The following is a 22,542-nucleotide window of genomic DNA, read 5'->3' as shown; positions in this document are numbered from 1 at the left end:
GAAAGACCGCTGTGTGTTCAGAGCTTGTAATCTTAAGCCTCACAGTAACGATCTGCATTTTATAACTCCACCCCCCCTCCCCCACACCACCACCTCTCCCAGGAGCAACCACATGCTATAAAATGTTGATGATAGTATAAGCAAAAATAATAAGCATAAAATCACAGAGGGGTTGGGGGTGTTGAAGAGTGGAAGTTGAAATAAGCTAAAAACACCAGGATGATGCAGAAGTATGAGTGATATTAATGATTTAATTCTCCTCCTTAGTCACGTTATCCTGGAATAAAGCCATTAATGCTCTGAAAGATACACATGTCAAACTCGCCAAAATGAGGGTTCCAAGCATTTTAATCGTTATCTAAATGCTTCAGCTAAAATGATACTTCATCCCTAATTATTTCTCAATTTTTTAGTTTTAATGGAGTTGTCCATTCTCACCCTCTCCACACGGCCATTGCAAGTCCATTTCTTTGATTCAATAGAAAAGAACATCTTTTTAGAGTGTAAAGCTACTATGTTTATTGGAGAAAGCACTTCCTGTTTAGATGCAGGGTGTCTGCTTGGAGGAGACAGGAGGCGACCTTGCAGAATGAACTGCCCCTCACATATCATGTACATCACATCTGGTATTAGGAAATGGGCACGTTCCAGGGAATCATGCATCACCCAGTTATGTCTCCTAAAATACTAATTATTGACAATAAGTAAGCTACAGTATAACATAAGGCACTGTAGTATAGAGAGGATGCCTGACTAATAGACAATATGAAATGGGAAATAAAGTAAAGAACCTATAAACTGGAGTACTATGTGCACTTTGAAATGGCTTCCTAAAACTGGAAACATGCGTTCTAAAGTACCTTCTAAGTGGAGTGCTAACTGAAGCTGTTGACCTGAAATTAAAAGGTTTTTATGAACTGACTGGCTTATGGATCATCCAACTATATTCTTATAAAAGGAGCTGGATGGATAGTCTCTGCAAAATAAGCCTTGAAAAGCTAAGCATCAAGTGTAGCTGGATAGTGTAACTGAGGTTTCTGCAAGGGAATGAGGCAAGGAAGGGATGATAGGGAATATGGTCAATCACAAAAGCCATGGAAAAAAAGGGCAAGTGTCCTGAAGGCAGGGAGTTACACAAGAGAACATAGTCAATTTGAATAATGGGAGTAGCCCACATATTGGGAATCAGTTTTTTCGGTTCAGGGAAGCGCAGCCATCTCAAACGTAGGTAGTTGTCGGTGTTTGGGCACGTAATCCCCCCTTTCCTGTAGTCTTCCAGCAGAGTTGATTATGGTGCCTCTGCTAAATAAATTTGCGTCTGCAGGCATGTGGTAAAAAGCTGGATTTTGCTTTGGTCACATTTTGGCAAGCACCTTTGCCATCTGTAATTAGGACGCACTTAATGCAAGACCTAGGAGCTCCTGAAACCTGCAACATAAATGCACTTGTGAAAAAGGAAATGGTACTGTAGAGAACAGCACAAGGACAACTGCTGGAGTGATACAGAAGATAATGATATTCTCTCTGAGTCTTAAAAACCTAATAGCTGAGCAGTTCTGTCAGACATTTGTGAATTTGCAGTTGTATGAATTTTACACAGTTATCCATTTTCCTATAACAGCCAGAGAGTTCTTTGTTAGAGCTTAGGTATATGCAACCCAACACTGACATCTGGCACCTTTCAGAACAGTTTCTAAAAGTTTAAGGCAGGAGGATAAGCAGAATCAAATATGGTGATCTGGTCAAAAAACGCGAAATCAGAAAATGGCTCATAGTAGTTGAAATCTGGCTTCATAATATTCAATAAGCTAGACACTTTTGCTTTTTTTTCTTCTTAGCTTTCATTATCACCTACACATGTCTAATATAAACACAGGAAGTTAGTTGCGACATAGGGATTTATAAAAAGATCTTGTTACAGGAACAGGCTCACTCTTTGATATTTCAGCTGCATGCAGTGACGAGAAGGCTTGTCCTTCAGTGTCAAAAGGTGTAAGTCAGTTGCCCCGTACAACTTGATTGTTCAACGGTGTCTTTTCCAGTCTTTATCACGACAAAGGAAAATTTTAGGTTGAGCCCGTGACAGCACATGCACTGCTTGCTCTTTTGCTTGTGAGAAGTATTGTTTACAATAAAGGGCTTAAAGCCTGTCCAGTGCTTAGAATTTGTTGGCTTCATTGTCATTCTTCTTTGCTGACTCTTAATTGGCTAGCGCATGCCACGTGTCACTACCTTTCCTTTCTTTGGAGCATGGACCAATCACAGACTGATACAACTTAATTAGGGCCCGTCCGCTGTTCAAACTGGGATTGGGGTACTATTTCTTCCACACCTCTCCAACTTTACCTTGCGAGTGGTGCTTCTTTCTCCTTCCACCCACCCTTCTTTGTTTTACTACTCCATCTGTGCACCCTTCCTTCCCTCGTTTTGCTTTCCCCATACCCCTGTTCTCCGTTATGTCTGCTCCTTCCCCGCACCTCCTTCGTGTTGCTTCCCCCCTTCTTTTGTTGATCCCACTATCCTAGCCAGTGCCTCACTCGTATTGCTTCCCCTCCTTCTGCGGTCTGTTGTTCTTCCTCCCCCACGCCTCTCGTGTAACTTACTCCCCATGCTTTTTAGGTCTCGCGCCTAGCGTTGCAGTGCGCACCACTGCTCGCGCTGTGTGAGACGTCTTGTAAGGGGGTTCTGGAAGCTGACCACGCTCGTGCGTGTGGTTTTGTTTTTGTCAGCTGCTATTGGCTTTAGCGTGCGTCTTTGTGAAAAAGGCGGCATGCCATTGGTGAAAGGTGTGTTAATGTCCCAGCTTCTTTCTAACTGTAACCGCTCACTTCCCACCGGTGTCTGTTACGCGCATCAGCACGGCACAGACAACAGGCTCCCTCGCCCCCGCTCCTCTCTGGTGCGCGCGCACCATTATTTTTTTAAAGCGGGTTAAAAAGGTTGTTCCTTTTATAGCTCCTTCACCGCAGAGTCTGCGTTTCTTGCTGGCTGCTTCTCTGCTGTACCTTGAGTGTCAGCACTCTGTGTGCCGCGAGCGCATGTAAAGTGGCGACAGGAAACAGAAGGCTCGAGCTACATGCAGTAAATCATCATTTAAAATAGCCCTTTGCTTTTGATTTTCATCTCCCCATAAGCTCTGAATCCTCATTGCTGTGCAAACATAGAGTACAACAGATATGAAAGAAGCACAGTATATGAAGTGCCTGCACCCTAAAGACATGCTTGCTCCCCTGGGAGAGGCTTGCTTTCAGAAGCGGAAATGTAGCTCTCGCTTGTCCCTGCTTCTGCCACGCTCTGTTAGTAAACACTGCAGACTGAAGTCACGCGCCGGGTCCCTTTGTGTTTCCTGTTACTTGTCCGTGGCTCGGCTCCCCTCAGTGCCTGTGCTACGGCTTTCCCCTCCACTTTGTACTTCACTCGCTCCTAGATGCCGACAGATTAAGGTGTCAGGAAGGAGTGGTTGGTAGACAGCAGCCGTGCACTTCCTACAGCGGCATAACGCACACCCCTGCGGTGCAGAGGGCCCTCCCTGGCGTGACAGCAACTCAAACACTACAACCAATAAAAGTAAGGCTTTTTTTGGGGCGGTATCATGGCACGCGTATTGTTAGGCAGTTACTCTTTTGGTGGTGAAGATTTGAAGGCCCCTCGTCATTGTTTTGCGGTGGGACCTTGCAGTTTGGCTCTGTACAAGGGCGCAGCTGCAGTGGCACATGGATGACGACTTACTAGCCAAGGCCAGAAGTCTCCTTTCAACCTCACATCAAGAGTGGGTGGCTTCTTTCACAATGCCAGTTCACAAGTTACCCCTTTTTGCAGGAGATCCAGTTTTCAGGCGTATGTGTTTTTGGACATTCCCTAAACTGCTATAGAAAACGTATAGCTTTTAGCAGTTATTATTTATTATTAAAGCAGACTGTTGATCTCCAAAGGTGTTTATTGATTTCACTTAAGCAGACACAATTTCTGTTTTCTGTAGTCTCCTGGACTTTCATAGCCCAATATCCAAAAATGGATTTGCTGTAACTGAGCGCAGAATAATTCAATTGTACCTGTAGAATGCAGCAGTACCGTCATTCCTCAACACTCTCTGTGTAAGTACAGCTGAGTCGAGTTCATGTCACTCTGACTCACACAGAGCCGGTACACACTCTAGTAAAAGATTAGCACATTATAAGAAGTGATTTAAAATGAGTCACCCCCAGTAGACACGAAGAAGTACCCGACTACATGCACACGCATGCTGGTAACTGGTGCTTGGTGGCTTCTTGAGTCGCTACGAACATCCTTTAACATGGAACTTACAAAGCAATTTTGATTTTGTGCCAAAGGTGCTAACTGAGGCTCATCTTTGATGTTCTCATAGGTATTATTATTCAGCAGGCATTCAAGGAGGTTAAGCCTGAACACGGAGTTGCTTGAGCTAATGGAGGAAGAATAAATTCTGGAGTCTCGTCCAAAAGCCTCGTTTAGGACCATTTCCTCTAGTACCTCACTTCGCTGTATGGGAACATTGCAACGCCTCGTAGAATTGAAATCCTAGACAGCAGCTGTCCATTGAGACTTAACAGAACTAAATTAAACTTGGCTGTTTCACTATTCTTCATTTTGGGAGACATGTAATTCCACTCTGTAATCTATGCAGCATTTTACCAGCATTGCCCTGCAGAAAAACGCGCCAGCTTGGTGCCGTTTATATAATATTTAATGCACATTCCAGAAAACTGTGCACATGTAATATTCTGTCAAAATACGTTAAAGTTGGTTGCTACGTCCCGTCCTTAAAGTATTGTGGTCACGAGGGAGCTGTGACATTTTTGTGTCAGTTTTAGTTTTATGCAGGTGCTCGTTCAGTTCCCAATTAAAACAAAGCCTGCCTTTCGATAGTGCAAATTAACAAACCGCATTAAGAATTGAGTGGCTCTGATGTAAATAGAAAACGATGGGTAGCGAGATCTTTAAGGAAGTGCACATGGAATGCATAAGGGAAAAATGATAGTTCATGCACAGAAACTCAATGTGCAATCACACCGGCGTGTATGCAAGCAAAAGGCACCACATAGAAATATGAACCATCCTGTTTTTTTTTTTGGGAAACGTGTCTGTGTATGGAAGATGTGGGCTGTTTGCTAGAAATGTGGCCCCACTTTAGCTTTGTTTTTTTAAGGATGCTGATCCAAGCTCTCTATGGGAGACAGTATATATCTGTAAATATACACACCGGCATCATTGTCTTAGTTGTATGCAATCTTTAACACAATGTACGTATGCCAAGTACTTTGTGGGAAAAAAGGTTACCTGTGTGTTTTTAAATTGTTAATTATACGAGGCGCTTTAAGCAGATTACCATATTTTGGAATCACCTCATCAGTATCAACTGTTGTAATGCCTATGTGAACAAGCATTTGCAATGGAATAGGTCTCGCAAATGCGAGATTTTGAGCTATTGGCATTGTAAATGACAATGCCTTTTATTTATGGTTTAAAATCCTGCAATAATAAAAGGCATTGTCATTTACAATAAAAATAGGTCAAAGTTTCTAAAATGCGAAACCTATTGCATTGCAAATGCTTGTTTAACATATTGTAGCATAGGCTGCTGTGCGCCATGGCTTTAAAAAACAAGCATTTACAGTGCAATAGGTCTCTCAATTGCGAGTTTTTGAGCTATTGGCATTGTAAATGGCAATGCCTTTTATAATATCAGGGGTGTGGAATGTAATAAAATATCTACTTTTTCATAGGGCAGGTTGCTTCATAAATCTACTTGTCCTGTAACAAAATCCACTTGTCCCTTTGGTGCCACGTAGTGCGGCGACAAATTATGGCAGTAATCTCATTATATAAGACCTGAAATAGCCTCTCTGATTATGCCACGGCTCATACCATAGTAGTGTTGGAATACTTGCAATCCCCTTATGTTGCCACGTTTCTGCGGATCTACATACTGGAGCTGTAGGTAGTGGTAAGCAATAGTTCTAGGGTTAGAATGCCTTTTGAATTCCTGTAAACCTACTAACCTGCATGTTATAAGGGTTTTCTCTAATTCTCTAATATTTTCCCATACTGAGAAATGTTGTAAATTTACTCCTGACAACGGCAGACATAAACCTGTTTCCAGAGTTTGGGAAAAAAGTGGTTGGAGGGAAAGTGAACTTGCAAACACTCAGATTTTCGCATGAGCAAATCTACATATGCATATTTTCTCATGCTAAAATGCAGTTCACAAATATTTTCTAGGAATACTATTTCTTGTCCTACTTATGTAAATTCTTGGGATTTCACAAAAGCTGTATATCTGCACTTAATGCAAGAACATATACCATGGGTGCCCTTTTGAGACTTTCTTTAATAACTAGGCCCCTAATTTGGTCTGGCGTCGACCATGACCTTTTGCGTTTATTAAAATTCTGTCTCCCTCTCTGTATCGGCTGGCTTCACTGTGAGTGACAGCATTCTGCTCTTTATTGGCACACAAAGTAGTTTTGTTCAGTGCCAGTAACTACTGTGGCAGTGTGTGCGTTTTGAGACCAAAAACAATTTTTGCTTTTGTCAATGTTTGTTATAATGGTGAGGGCCCAGCAGCTCCCACACCAATAAGGTTTTACAAAAACAATGCCAAAACAATTCACACATTGACAAAACTAATAAGCTGACCACCAATTTCAGACCTACTTGTTTTGCCAATGCTTGTTTATTTTTGTTTCCCATAATATTATTGAAACTGGTTACACTGATTTTCCGTTATCACAATTTTTGGGAAATACTAGCAAGCATCAACACATGTTAGTAAATGATGCAGCAAAGAAATGGTACCTGAAATTTTACAGTAGTTTAGCGAAATGTTTTTTTCCTGCTTTTCATTTCTTTAATGAACTTTTTTTTTTTTTTAAACCAAATAATCATCAATCTTGCTTTCAAGCTTCTGCAAATATTTGCATCAAATCAGAAAGCATTCTGGGAGCAATATACATAGTCTCATATTGCTAAACTTTGAAAACGTGTGTACACCTTTTTATACTGGAACCACTGTCAGTAATGCCTTCAGAACTTGCATCATTTACTTATAGAGTGCTCACCATAATAATAAAGGCTTTCAATTAATGAACCATAAATACAAGTTTGAACAGCATTTTCATATGGACAAAAATATTACCTTAATGGCAGACAGTGCCATTCCCTGAGCCATAATGTGGTACTGCAAACTGGCAGCCAGTGAGTTTATGCTGCAGGGGGTTGGACAAAATACACATGAAAACTTGTTGCCCTTGACCCCAAACAATGTGTCCTGGGCGTCTGGCTATAGGAATTCCACATCCCTGTAATATTAAAAGGCATTGTCATTTATAAAACCAATAGTTCAAAGTTTTGCAAAAGCAATACCTAGTGTAGTGCAGAGCGAGCTGTCTGTGAAGCGGGCGTCGCGCTCAGCATGCAAGTTAGAGAGGCATATCATTATAAGAAAAGCAGCCGCCATTGTCCTGTGTGACCACGCTGCAAATACAAAAAGCAACAGCCACTGTCCCCATCAGTGTCAATAAACAAAATAGTGCATACCCACTTATAATGCAGACCGTGTAACAAGCCAAGTAAAAGGTCCAGTTGTTATGGGTGGTAACAAATGCAGACAAGGCGATACCAAGGAGGTACTAACAAGCCTATTTACAAATCAGAAGCCAGCATTTACGAAGGACAATGACAAATATGAGCGGAGAGTAGGCGGGGCTTTCAGTGCATACTCTAATACAGCATGCCTAAAAAGGGTCATGACGTGGTCAACGAAGGCTGAATCGTCAAGCTTTTCCCCCTGACTTTAAACCATGTTGCAGAGCCGCTCACGCTCCCATAGTATTATCTCCAGACTAGGTGCATATTTGTGCAGTGCCAACTCTGTCTCCTCTCTAGCTGCTCAAGTGTTCACCAGTTCTAGCCCACATATAGGGTACACATGACCCCTGACTTGCCTCTTAGTTCCCTAATAGCATTGTCAGTCTGTGCTTTGTCCTCAGAAAGGAAAGGAAGTGACGTGGGGGCAGGAACATTCCTTAGTTTCTGTTTTCACTTTTATTCTTAATAATTATTACATATATTATTAAAGCATGATGTGGTAGTGTACTGTTATACAGATAGCACATAGCCACAAACTTTCCCACTAACATGCAGTTTAACTGATAAAACTATATAGCGTATAAACAAAGTTTAGAAATTTGGTTTTATCAAATCTATTTATCATTTGCATCATCATTAAGGAAAGTGTTCTGATTTGTTTTCATTCTATAAAAAAATAATTTCACAACACAAATACAAAAATGTGCCTTCATAACAGCTTAAATATATTTTGAAATGTTAGTAGAGTTCAATTATTAGTTGTTTCAATGTTGTTAGAAGAAAAGTCTAACATCTTGCAGCCTTTCATTTCACACGCTTTGTACAGATCACTTTACAGAATCACTTTACAGAATCCTCTAACTGCATATTCAGAGAAAGAAAAGCAAATGTATGCAGGCAAACTGACTTTTGACCTGTCTTTGCATGCAGAGCAAATGTGGAAAGATTTAAAGGTATCTTTAGTGCTCATTCACTTTGTGTCGGAACAGAACAGCTGTTATTTGTCAGCTCGCCAACACAGGTGAGTAGGCCCTAAAAATAACTGGCCCGGGGAGCTGCGGCTGGTCGGCCGTCTCTGGCAAGCCCAGAAGCAGAAGGAGACCAGTGCACAACCAAGTCCGGGGTGGGATGAGCGCGTCCCCCAGGATTCTCTTCACATACTGGCTCAGCGGGCCTATATGGCCGCATCGGACATCGGCAACATCTTTGACGGGAGCGGGGGAGACCCGGAACAAAAGCGAGGTGGTTGGCCCCTGCTCCTTGGTGAACTGACTGGCATCCGAAAGCGGAGGAAACATCTGCGCACCGAAGGGCTCCATCTCGAGGCCCGACGGTAAGGAGTGGCCGCGGATCTGGCAGTGGGCCGGGAAGCCACGGCTGGGCGGCCGACTGTAGTGGGGCCAAAAATTGCCACACTCAGGGTGGTATAGTTTTGTCCCCGGAGATCCCCTCTTTTTAACAAACTTGCTTCGCTGGCCTATATGGCTGCATCAGACACCGATAACTTACGTGGTGGGGGAGACCCAGTGGGGGGTCTCCCCCGCTCCTTGGTGAATTGACAGGCGGCCGAAAGCGGAGGACAAATTAGCGCACCAAGGGCTACATCCTCAGGCCCAGGCTAATAAACCTGTGCCGCTGACGGCTGCTGGGGCCCTCCTGAACCTTCACCTCGGTAACCAAACAGGCAGACTGGCCCTCTTTCAGGAAAAGTAGACTCCGGCGTAACCAGCCCGCGAAAGCGACAGCCGGTGACTTTGCATCATGGGAAGCCTGATGCCAGGCAAGCCAGGCTCCCCTTTAAAAGCCCCCAAAAAATACTGGTCACTACAACACACAACCAGTCAAGCTGCCCCCCAGACGAAGATGCTCAGGATGTAGACATTTAGATAGATCTTGGTGGAAGTCAAGTCCAGTTTCTGTAACATAGACGCCAAACTAGATCTCATGGCCAGTTGCTTAGACAAAATGAAGGAAAGGGTGGATAAGCGGGATGATGGCTGGACCAACTTGAGACTAGAGTATCTGATGTAGAAGATGACCAGAGAAAAGGAAACCAGCAGCTGCTTAAGATGGAGAAAGTACCCGAAGTAATAAGAGCTAACAAGCATTTGCAATGCAATAGGTGTCGCATTTACCCGAGTTTAAGCTATTAGTATTGTAAATGACATGCCTTTCATTTATGTTTTAAAAACGAAAACAAAAATAAAAGGCATTGTCATTTGCAAAGTCAATAGCTCAAACTCGCGTAAATGCGAGACCTATTGCATTGCAAATGCTTGTTATTAATTTGCTTTCCCGGTTCTTGTAATGAAAGCTAAAGCTGTGCTTTCTCTTGAAAATGAGAGCGACGTTTCAATCGTCACTCGTGCCTATTCGAGCACAGAGCAGCTGGACAGAACCCAAGTCTCGTTGAATGCTTCTGTCCTGTACTTCCAAGACCAAGAAATGCGTATTGGCAGAAGCAAGGAAATGAAACCTTTTCTGCTGTTCTTGGTCATACCTCAGGAGTCAAATATATTCAGATCTCGGCATAATGCTATTAAAGCGAATATTGGATCCTGTAAAAACCCCCACTATGGTTGGAACAGAAAACGTATTCTCGGGCCTGGTGGCGTCCTGACACATGGGTCGCTGTGGATTCTTTTCTGTGAACACACATAGCGCGCGAATCAATATTGACTCGAGTGCCCAGCTGCATACAGTATCTGATGTACAGCCTGAACTGAGAGATGACATGACCCCCCCCCCCGCAAAGCCCCCACTGCCACACATTTACCACAGCACTCAAGGGCTCCGAGCACTCCCCGTTCACACTGACATCTGCCCTTCGGCATCAGGGAGACTGTTGTCGATATTGATTTATTACAGCAGCTCTTGCAACTGGTGTCTTCATGGCCTTGTCTCCACGGCTCCTTGATAACTATTTTGTTTTATTTTCATAGCTCATACATTTGTGTCGAACACCTGTACGGCCAATTCCCGTCCCATCGCTGTTGAGTCAAATTGGACAAATGGGAAATCTTAGATCATCCCGACTGTAAAAGCCAAACGTGTCCGCGAGCGAGTCACTCCCACGAGGGAAGTGGAATTAAAGCGCTGGGCTGACAACGGAGAGAGGGAAACACGAACCAATGCTCAACAAGAAATGAGGCAACATGATACATGAGAGGAAATACAAATAACTGAAAGGCGGAAATTAGAGGAGACAAAAGCACTAAAGACAAGAACTTGGGAGATCGCTATCAAACATCAAAGCGGCCGTGCGGCCGCTAAAGTGAAAGTAATCATTTTGCGGCCGCTTTGATGTTCTCAGTGGCCGCGCGGCTCACTGAGAACATCAAAGCGGCCGCGAAATGATCACGCAGGCTGCCAAATGGTGCGCGCGCCCGGCGCACATGCACTGTAGTTGGCGGCCTGAAAGCACTGGTTTGCACTTCCAAATCCCCCTTTTACAAAAGCTCTGAAAAGAGCAGCGCTAAAGCGCTGGCTCAGGCGAGACCTAAAAATGAGGATTTGAAAGCGCTCACAAGGCGCAATAACTTAAGAATTATCGTGGTCCCGGAGTCCACAGCCATAGACAAAATGGCAAACTACGTAACGAACATGATCCAAGACTTGTTTGGTGAGGCCTTGGCCCCTGTATTCATAATTGAACACGCCCAGCGGACATTGGCCCACAGACCGCCACCGGGCACACCATCCCGCAATTTCATTGCATTAATCCTAAATTTCAAAGATAGGGATACAGCGCTGCGACTCTCCAGACAACGCGGAAATCTGCAGTATCAAGGGAATGAGATCTTTTTATCTGGACTTTACCACCATGGTCCAGACTGCCCGCAGGGAATTCCTGCCAACCAAGAGACTTCTCCAAAAAGCTGTTATAAAATATGCGCTCCCATATCTTGCCAAATTGAGTCATGAACGAGGGCAGGGACCACCATTTCAATGACGCTAAAGAAGCACTTAAATTTGCCAAAGGACTGACTGTAAAATCACCTAGACACTCCCTGTGGAATCAGGAGCACGGGAACCTGGACGAAAATGACTTAGCTTGAACCCCAAAATCCTGCGGAACAACAAATGACAACCCATGCTCAAAGCTGAGCTACAGTTAATGGGGACCTCTAGAGGGGGACTTCAATGCAGTGTCTATTGCCCCCGCATACTTGCCCTGTCGCCGTTGGAGACACCTGTGGGGCGTAGCCTACCGTTTCAGCCGGCTAGTGGAGAATAGGCTGGGGTGTTTGCGAGGCTCGTCTTTGCACGCCGGGATGAGTCCCACACTTGATAACTCAAACTGGGGGTATTGCAGGAGGAGGGAGGGGATCAAATATTCAACCAAGTGGTGCTTTCCCCTGGATTAATGATTAATATAGACAACAAAATCCTGGCGAAATTTATCTTCAACCGAATTCGACCCGGACCAATCTGATTTTGTTCCAGACCGATCCGCACATAATCTCAAGACACTGTTCGCGATTATGCAGAGTGTGGAACCTACATTGGTGGCGGGCGCTTTCCTCTTGGACGCCACCAAAACTGGAGTGTTCCTTTCTCTTCGGTCTCCTTCTTGGTTGAGTTTCAGCCCCCTTTTTATTCGTCTGTTATATCCAGCCCCGACCGCACGACTACGTCTCAACTGACAGACATCAGCCCAGTTTCCAATCACACGTAGCACCCGTCAGGTATGTCCTCTATCCCCTGTCTTGTTCGCCATGGCGATGGAACCACTGGCACCCGGCTAAGACAGCACCATCCACACACAGGGCTTAATTTTTGATCCCGCAGAGTACTGGGCTCAATTTATGTAGATAACTTAGTGCTTTATGTCCGAGAACCCTATACTAACCTAGACGCGGTTATATGGGAGGTCATACACTTTACAGAGATGTCTGGAATCAAGAATTAATGGACTAAATCCATTATTTTTCCCATCACAGACAACACCCCACACTTCGAATCGTAGTACTCACTAACATGCGCGACAGAACCAGTTAAATACCAAGGAATATGGTTCAGCCGACACCAAAAGGGAATTAAGGGCGGCAAACTACGGCAGAGCAATTGCCTGGCTGGAATACAGACTTCCAATATGGAACCGCCTACCTCTTTCCCTTTCGGGAAGGTTAGCAATAGCCAAAATGGAGTTTCTGCCCTAAGTCCTATATCCATTTGTTAATTTGCCACTGCCCATACCCTCCCAATTCTTACGACAACTAAGATTATTACTAATAACACTTGCATGGGACGGAAAGCTGCCTAGGATAGCGTGGGAAATTCCCACCCTACCTCTGTCAGGGAAGACTAAACGCTTCGGACATGACATTATATGCTCAGGCTGAATTTTTCAATTTCTGGATATACCCTATTGATTTGAACCGCATGTGGCAGTGGAGGCAGAGCTGACACACCTCACCCCGCTGTCAACGGCACTATAATCATCCATATAGACACACTCTCACGACAGCCACCATGGCTGACTGTGTGAGATGGGCGCGGGACGGCCTGAGATGCTGACTTTGACTCCCACAAATATATACTCCCTCCCTTCATCCAGATAACTAACAACCCACTGATACCGGCCCTGCTAAACTCAAATACGAAAGCCAAGGCACATCAGAGGAAGCTGCGTACATTCGCAGACTTCTACCCAGAGGGACACTCCCTTCCCCCCTCCTAGATACTGGACGCTACCCGGCAGTCAGTCACAGGTGTCTTCCTATATCAACCGCTAAGAGCCACCTGCAAAGTCCTACACAATACATTTCCGGAACCCCTGTCCACTCTAGACGCCTTGGAGCACATACTGACTAATGGTACACATCATAAATTGATTACACGGCTGTATACCACCAGTGTAAGGTGGACACTATCCCCTCTATAACCGTGGAACAATGGGCATACTGCTGTGGACAAACTGAGGCCCCCTCTCCCAACTAAAGGTTGCGTCTTTTACATTTTAGGTTCATACATAGAATATAGCGTACACCCAAAACCGTAAAGGACTGAGAGAAGAGTCCAGATGTGTGCGCGGCTCGATGCTGCAAGCCTCCTTTCTGCAACTGGCCTGGGAAGGCCCCAGAGTTGCAGAATACTGGATGGCAATACCTCATACCCTCCAACACTGGGCACCCTACAGTACAGACGCCAGTAGTCAGCCTTTTGGGATACATTAAAGAGGAATCACTATAATGCAGATGACTGCTGGCCATGCTCCACTTACTTGACAAGCGGCAGGTGGCCAAACACTGGGGAGGAAGGACCGCACGACGAGTAGAACACTGGCTGCAGGATGCAGCCTACTGCCACAATCAATTAGCGGCCTACTGGGAGCTTATGTCACAGACGCCACGGCCCGGGAGATATGGGAACCACTCTTGTCATTTCTAAGACTAAGAGACAACACTACCCCCTGTGAAACACTGAATAGTAACTAGGAAACCTAAACCAGAGGAATTCTGGCATGGTTGGGAGGGGTAGAGGGAACAAGAGATTTTGATATAAGAATACAAACCTGGGGGAATGATACCTACCGAAAAGGAACTTTATAGAGATGCCAACTGTGTGAAAATCAAATGTAATGCCAGACTATATGCAACATGTAGTGGGTTCCTAAAGCATTCATTGTGCATGAAGTACCTACCTATGCCTTTCCCTCATTCACTCCACTCCTCCCTACCCTTTGTCTCCCCTCCCCAACTTGTATCCCTGTAGTTAACCTGCTATATAAGTTTGTGGGGTTATTTCAAATGACAAAGATTTTTTTTTTTATTATAAACATGTTTCATTAAGGTAATGAGTCCGTTATGTACCTTGTGAATGAATTGTTAAGGAAACTTGATAGGGGAGCAGCAGAATGTTACCCTGTACTCCAGCACTGTGTTGCCACACTCATGGCAGATTGTAGCTGTGAGAAATTGGGTAATCAGTCAAGTAGGGTGACTAGCCACCTTGAGCAATACTCACAATCCTTGTCAAGGTGAACCCTAAAAATCAATAAATTAACCTGAACTCAAACTCCTGTTAGCTAGAGCACAGAGCAAACGGGCTTAATTTAGGGCAATGTGTAATGCTTTTATTCAGTACCAAAACAGTAATAAAGTAAAAAAAAACGAAAGAAAAAAAAAATACCAAATTAGAACTCTAGAGTACATTTTAATAAATAAAATGACACCAAATCCAATAAGGGGATGCAGAGAGATGAATTTTAAAAGCTGTAAAATTAAATTAGCTCCAGTGAGCGTTAAGCGCCAGCTGCGGTCCATTGGTTGCTGTATATTAGAACCTAGGTGCAATTTGAGGCTAGCAAAGATGGAATCCGGGTCAGATACAGGCACCAAGTTCAATCCGGTCTGAGGTTTTGCCAATGCAAGATGTTTAGAAGGGAAGGCAGCAGGCTGTAGCTGAGAGCCTCCATGAGGACAGTTGTCAATTGGGCGCTGTTCTGGTGAAACCATTGGTTTTTGGCGGGAAAACTCAGTGCAGGTGAAAGACATCTTGGCGCCTTCACCTGGTCAAGATATCTGCGTTTGCATTAAGTCTTTTTTTTTTTTTTTGAGCTCTGCATCCTTTAGTGGGCAGGGCTGCAGGCTATAGCTGTAGAGGGCTCCATGATTCAGGATACCTTCTCGGTGAAGTTCTGCTGAATCTGCTTTGCTGCTGCGAGTAATCTCCATATGGAAGAAACCTGAATCTTCAGCCAAGCAGCAATGCACCTCTGTCTGATTGGCTTACCAGGTTTGTCTCGGTCCTCTGGAGGTCTTGACCTTGAAAAAGTTTCCAAGTCTCAGGTGTGGTACAAGTCCAGCCAGACTTAGCCAACGGTTCCGGGAAGTCAGGAAAAGCGCTTGGGTATCAGGAATCACTCAACCAGAAGCCAACAGCAGGGCCCAGGGCAGGTCCTGTTGTAACTGATCAGCTGGGCAGTTGCAGGATAGGCCTCTTGCAGCTTGTATCCCTGTAGCTTGAACAGGAGATCAACCTCTTGACCCTTGGAGTCCACTTCTTTTGTCGGTGGACAACACATCCAGTCTTCTTTCTGATCTTCTGCAGGTCCAGAAAGTGTTTTAAAGAGGGTGCCACTGGATTCCACAGTTATGCCTGGAGCAAGCTTGTGGGTGGGAGTGACTTCTGGACTTTCCCTAACCATTGGGGTATGAGTTCCCAGGCTACTCCTACCCGCTTTTGCATTAGCTTCTGTCTGCCCACATACACACAGTCTCACAGTGCCCCTCTCTGCCTAAATCCATGATGGTGAAATCCATCTCCCTTTGTGCAGAGCCTGTATGGTCATTCATCTGCCGGGTATTGAGAAGCCCCTCCTCTGGTATCTCCAATCCAGTTCTGTAGGCAGCCCCTCTTGGTGCTTGCATGTTTGCTGGACCAAAGGAAGAACCTGTACAGATGTTCAGTTGGCCTCTGCCTGTGATGGGGGGGGGGGGGGGGATGGGGGGCATTGAAGTACATTTATTTCCTGGTCAGAGCCAAGATGATCATCCTGACTGAACTAAGCCTCCTCCCCACACCCAGGCCATGGTCTCTAGTCTGGGAGAAGTTTTTCACCTCATTCCGGACTTGAGCACTAAGAGGGCTGCAACTGGTGGTTAATGCACATTATTTTCCTTTGCATTTAATATTAATCTGATTTCTTCATTAAATTGGGCTTTTATTAAATGTTAAGGAGAGTTGAATCACTTTTATAGCTAGTCTCTACCTGGAGGTAGCAGAATTAACATTGCTTCGCAGTGTTGCTCTATGGGCCAGCCAGCCTTCCTAAAGTGAAAATAGTGTGTTGGTGCTAGTTAACGTAAGGGCAGGTTAACAGTAATTTTGTCCATAGCCTGATACTTTTAAATGCCATATACTCTGCCTGGTGGGCTACAAGAACTATTTAGGGGTGACTTATTAATATTTACAATTAAGGTCTAGACCTGACAAAAGAGTTTTACAGGTCGGGTTGCAGTTTTTAAAATGCTCCAATCAGGATACAATGGTAGGTATGGAGCCATATTAGACATCACTGGGTGGCTAGCAACACGTGATTCGGTGTGCTGGCGTTCTGCCTTCAACTTCATCAGGGCTAAAGACTAAGAGAACACAACTAATTTTGAGCTATCTCATTAAACCCAATAATGACATTCTACAAAATATTTGTGAAAAGTTACCAAATTCCTCATATATGCAAGTTTACATAAGTCATCCCCGGTGGGCACCCCATAATAGACGTGTGAAAAATGAATCGTGATAAAATACATAAGCTTAATATATCAAAACAATTGAGTATTAATCAAGTAACCACAAATTACATAAACGGTTTCATTAATTCACCCATGTATGTCCCATTGCAAATTGCCTCTCCATCACAATTCGAAAATGTACAAGAAAAAAACACACATACAGACAGGTCAAGCATAATAAAACTACTGTGTCTAGCTAAACATGTCTCATGATATCAACCTTTACATATTAGTCATCAGTAGACCTCTCATGTCAATCTAGTATGTAGACTTTTACTCGAGGAGAAGAGGCACATGCTGCAGATCACCCATTATGTTAGATATGCTTTTTGAGTCAAAAGTATCCTCTATTAATAATCTATGAACATAAGAAAACAATACAAATGAAACAAGACATGTAGCCCATCATCAAAAAATCTTGAGGTATATTACTTTAACACCTATTTTTACAATCTGTATATGAAGTTGAAGTTGAAAAGAATTTATATAGCACTCTATCACCAAACGGTTTCTTGGCGCTGTAGACAGGAGACTAAAACCTGAGAGAGAAGAGGGGAAGAGAAAGATTAGGAGGGGTAAGCTAGGGAGAACAAATGAGTTTTAAGTTTGGCTCGAAAATCTAAGTAAGAAGGGGTGGAACGGCTCACAAGAGGAAGTGAGTTCCAAAAGAGAGGGGCAAGGGTAGAAAATCTGGTGCCACCAAATTTCTTCTTACGGAAACGGGGCACCTCAAGAAGGGACAGAGTGGAAGAACGAAGATCTCTGCAGGGGACATATGCAGTTATTTTAGATCTAACAAACGCAGTAGCAGTACCAGTAAGAGACATGAAAGTCAAACAGCCTATGTGGAAAAGTGAGCGTTCCCTGATGGGAAGCCAGTGCAGAGTCCGTAAAACAGGAGTAATGTGACTAGATTTAGGAAGCCTGTAGATAAGGCGAGCAGCTTGATTCTGGATGAGCTGTAGGCGGCGACATTCATAAGCGGGAATGCCGACGTAAAGGGCATTGCCGTAATCCAGGCGAGGCGAGATAAGTGCTAAAATGATGAGTTTAAGAGCTTCAACTGAAAAATATCGTGAAATTTTACGAATGGTTCTGAGGGCCAAGAAACATGAGGAAACTACGGAACTAATCTGAGGGCGCATGGAGAGGTCATGACTAACTTTAATGCCCAAAGTTTTCACGGAGGCTGAAGGTAAAGGAGGGGAGCCAAGGGTAGGGGGCCGAAAAGCAGAAGACCAGGGGTTAGAGGGGCCCCCGAAGAGAACCAACTCGGTCTTATCAGGGTTCAATTTCAATTGATTGGAATTCATCCAGTTGAAAATGAACGTGAGCGTGGAATGCACCTTGAGAAGGGAATCGGGGGAGGGAGAGAGATTGAAGATGAGCTGGAGGTCATCGGCGTAATTAAACGCCGTGACCTCCATATCCTGTAAAGCAGCAATAAGGGGGTGAATGTAAAGATTAAACAGAAGGGGAGATAGTGAAGAGCCCTGGGGTACTCCACAGGTGACGGGGTTGAAAGGAGCAAGAAAGCCCTCCAGGCGAACAGCCTGAGTGCGGCCGGTTAAAAAGGAGGTGAGCCAGGCCAGGGCCGAAAAGCTAAAGCTACACACAGTTTTTTTTTTTTAGTTTGAAACATCCTTATAGTAAAACGGTAGATCCATTATTAGTTTCAGAATTACTTACCTAGTTGACCTAATCTTTCTGTTCGATATCCTGAATGGTTTTCAAAAACTTGCATCCCTCAATGAAGTTGTGCCTTGCTCTGACCATCTCACAATGCGGTATTGCATTTATTTGACATTTTCTGTGTGAACTAGTAGCATGTGGTAAAACAGCACATGATGTTATTTTGCAAAATATTCTACTTTGAATTTTGTTGTCCTAGATATAGAGTTCCACATACAGAAATATTATGTGTTAACAACTATTTTGAAATGTAAAGGCCATATTGTAGTCATTCTTGTTAAGAACTAAAAATAAATGTTCAGATTTATTACCCGGCCAAATCCTAAGTCAATCATCAATGAATCTTCCCCAGTAGTTATTATGTTCAATCCAGTTGGAACTGCCCTGGCCCCAGATATGCCTCTCCTTAAACCAACCCGTAAATAGGTTGGCATAAGAAGAGGCAAATCCGGAGTACATTGCAGTACCACATATTTGTTGATACCACTCCTCATTAAACAAAAATAAATGTTCTCAAGTATCATTTTTGTCATAGAAATCAACATGTTAGTATGATCTATCAAGTCTTTCGGTCTTGTCCTCAAGAGATGGTTAAGAGCCTGAATTTGATTGCCATGTGAAATATTCTTATGCAAAGATACAACATCCAAAGTTACTATTATTATGTTTGAATCCCATATAACATCACTCATTTAGACTCAGAACATGTTTAGTAACCCAAATGTAAGATGGTACGTTACCCACATACGGTCATAAAATGAAATCCACAAATTCTGAGATGCTTTCAGCTGGTCCTCCGATAAATAAAATAATAGGTCTACCTGGTGGAAAAGGGATATCTTTGTGTGTTCCTGGAAGTGTGTATAAACATGGGTTGATCAACAAATAATATTTGTGATCATTAAGTAATCCATTATTATGCCATTGTTTTAGACTAGCATTAGTACATTTAGGCGATTCCCTATTTGGACTATAATCCTAGTTCCAATAGCAAAAGTGGTAACTTAATTGTGCATTAATGTAATGTCCTAATCCACTCGGATCGTAACCACAAAATTCCCACCTTTTTCTGCCTCATTATCAGATTCTTATCCTCCTTTAATTGCCTTAGGGCAGGCATTTTATTGCAATACATTTTTCACAAGTCTGTTTATGGGGTTTCGTCCCAGGGTGATTGTTATGTAAATTGGCATGTGAGGATTTTGATGAAGGTTATCATCACAAATATTTTGGAGAATGTAATTATTGGGTTTGACAATATAATTCATAATAAGTTGTGTTTGGTTTACCTTTCGCCCTGATGAAGCCAAAGGCATGAATCCAGCACGACAAAACATGTGTTGGCTAGAGGCCTGAAGAATATAAAAAGAGACAAGATTGGTAAATATTGTTGTGGACTGTTAATTACGGTGTGCTAAAAGGACTTTTTAAATAATCGGTCTTAATCCATGTTTACATTGCCTCTGTAGTGAATGGCGCAATAGGTGTTCGCCCTTTTTATTGCTCCTCTGTCCAGATAACATTCCTATGCTGCTTTTGGGAAATCTGCTCAGCCAAGGAGCAACAGTGGTTTTATACCTTTTCACAAAATGTCCTTTAATAATCAGTAAGGCACATAAATGCTCTACTTGGGCCTGTCTCTGTCAGGAAGGTCCCAGGCCAGGATGGGATTAAAGCACTTCCTTCAGGTGAGTCTCTTGGTCTTCCCAGCTGGAGCTGAGGACTGCCATGTTGTCTAAATAGGGGGGCACTGAATTCTACCGAACCAGCCAGGACCTGTTTTACTAACCATGGAAGGTGGCAGTGGCATTCTTTAACCTATATGGCATTACAGGCAACTGTAAATTACTTCTGGGTGTGGTGAATGCTGACCTCGCCTTTGCATCCTCAGAGAAATATGCCAATACCCTGACCTGACGTCAAGTCAAAGGTGCTGAGGAACTCAGTAGCCCCTAATCTGCCAATGAGCTCATCAGTTCTGGGTATTGAATGTACATCATTCTTGGTGACTAATTGAGTTTTCCTGTATTCCACACTGAACCGCAGTTCTGGAGTGCTACACAGGGGGGGCAACCTTTGTTACCAGTAACACTGGGCTACACCAGTGACTACAGGAGGGCTCAATCAGCCCAGCTCCAAAATCGTGGGACACTTCATCCTTGATATTGACTCTTACTTTGTCAGATATGTCCCCTATATCAATATCATGGGCACACCAATTGGTAAGTCCTGGGGTTAGTGAGAACCAAGAGGATGACTGCCCAGGCAAATTGCAATATTCTCGCTGTTGACCTCCTGTCAAAGTGGGGGGAGAAGGATACACTCCCCACACCCCGACCCTTTTTGCTCATGGTATGGCAGGAGCTGTGGGAGAAGTTCATTGTCCTCCTCACCACCATCTGTCTCTAAGAGCATGGTGATTTTGGACCTCTCAAAGTATGGCTTGTGTCAGTTTACATGCAGAATCCATAAGAGGTTCCTGGCTGTCTGGAGAGCCTTAAGGTTGGTGACCTCACATTCCTTCTCTTTGACATTATAGGGCTGTGTTCTGCTTGGGTTGTCGGATCAGATAGAACCCGCTCAACAGAGCCTCTCTAACCCAAATCAGAACGTTACCCCCTCCCTAGGGCCTATTCACAAGAACACACCTATATATATATATATGTACCACCTAAGGACAGGGAATTCCTATTATATGGATATATATATATATATATATCAGCCTCGCGGTCTTGGACAGACCCAGGACTTCCTGCCCAGACGGCAGCCTCAGCCTCGCGGTCTCAAACAGACCCAGGATTTCCTACCCAGACGGCAGTCTCAGCCTCGCGGTCTTAGACAGACCCAGGACTTCCTACCTAGACGGCAGCCTCAGCCTCGCGGTCTCAGACAGACCCAGGACTTCCTACCCAGACGGCAGCCTCAGCCTCGCGGTCTCAGACAGACCCAGGACTTCCTACCCAGACGGCAGTCTCAGCCTCGCGGTCTCAGACAGACCCAGGACTTCCTACCCAGACGGCAGCCTCAGCCTCGCGGTCTCAGACAGACCCAGGACTTCCTACCCAGACGGCAGCCTTCACGAGTTCATCCTATGATCACTATAACATACGACAAGGGAATCAGTGTATCAGATCACACAAGAACTGCCAGTTTGAGCACAACCTGTTCTCTGGTTCGAGGGGCTCCTTTCTCCCCTATTCAGTTACCACTTACCGGATCAGGGTTAACATCTGTTCATGTTGAGTTGCAGCTGACTAAAAGAATAGGCTACCCTCTTATACAAGAACACGCAGCACATGTTGACTACAAACTGACTTTATTATATATATATATATATATATCATATACGCAAGCACATAATGTAACACATAACCTGTAAAGAAAAGTGAAAGATTAGGTTGTACACTCTAATAAGAAAGGGGTCGACATCACCTTAGTCGTGTGTAGCCTGCACTCAATGGTCATCTAGGTCCCCTTCTCGTCTGTGCCTCGGCTCGCCTGGAGATCACACCTACGTAGCTCCCTTCTCCGAGTCACTGGGACCTCTTCCTCATCGGCTACTCTCTCCTCTCTGGCAATTCTGCTAGAAGAGTAACTGTCTCTTGGTCTTTCTCCGTCCTCAAGTTTGTCATCTGTCTTCCCTGGAATAAGTAGTAGCTTTTCTGCTAACGGCTAGGTGCCGCCTATGGATTGAAAGAATAAGTGTCCGTATCTACCTCAGGCTTTCACTAATATAGAGGTGCATTTTCTCATGGAAAATTCCAGCCCGTAACCTGCCGCCCACCAAATTCTTGTACCTCCCCGTGCCAAGGACACTTTCCCAGCCGGCCGGCCTGATGTAGCGTCTTCGGCAAGAAGAAAAATACAATCCTTCGATAAGGGCCGGTCTGAACCGGTTCTCTCCAAGCGAATAACACCTCATAACTAAAACATCCCCTGTAACTTGGAAACATCTCAAGCTGCTGGAGCAGAAAGAAAGATGGAGTCTCCCCCGTTTGAGGCC

At 44.2% G+C, this 22,542-nt stretch overlaps 1 protein-coding gene across 2 annotated transcripts in view; it reads left to right on the top strand.

The window, feature by feature from the left end:
* Window positions 1-22,542, top strand: part of FKBP2 (FKBP prolyl isomerase 2) — a 45,388-nt gene that overhangs the window by 6,451 nt on the left and 16,395 nt on the right. The gene's annotated exons all lie outside the window — the stretch shown is intronic.

The sequence above is a fragment of the Triturus cristatus genome, chromosome 9 (genome assembly GCF_964204655.1).
Source record: "Triturus cristatus chromosome 9, aTriCri1.1, whole genome shotgun sequence".
Classification (NCBI taxonomy): domain Eukaryota; kingdom Metazoa; phylum Chordata; class Amphibia; order Caudata; family Salamandridae; genus Triturus; species Triturus cristatus.
Note: the sequence above shows the minus strand (reverse complement) of the source record. Positions and strands in the feature narration are given on the sequence as shown.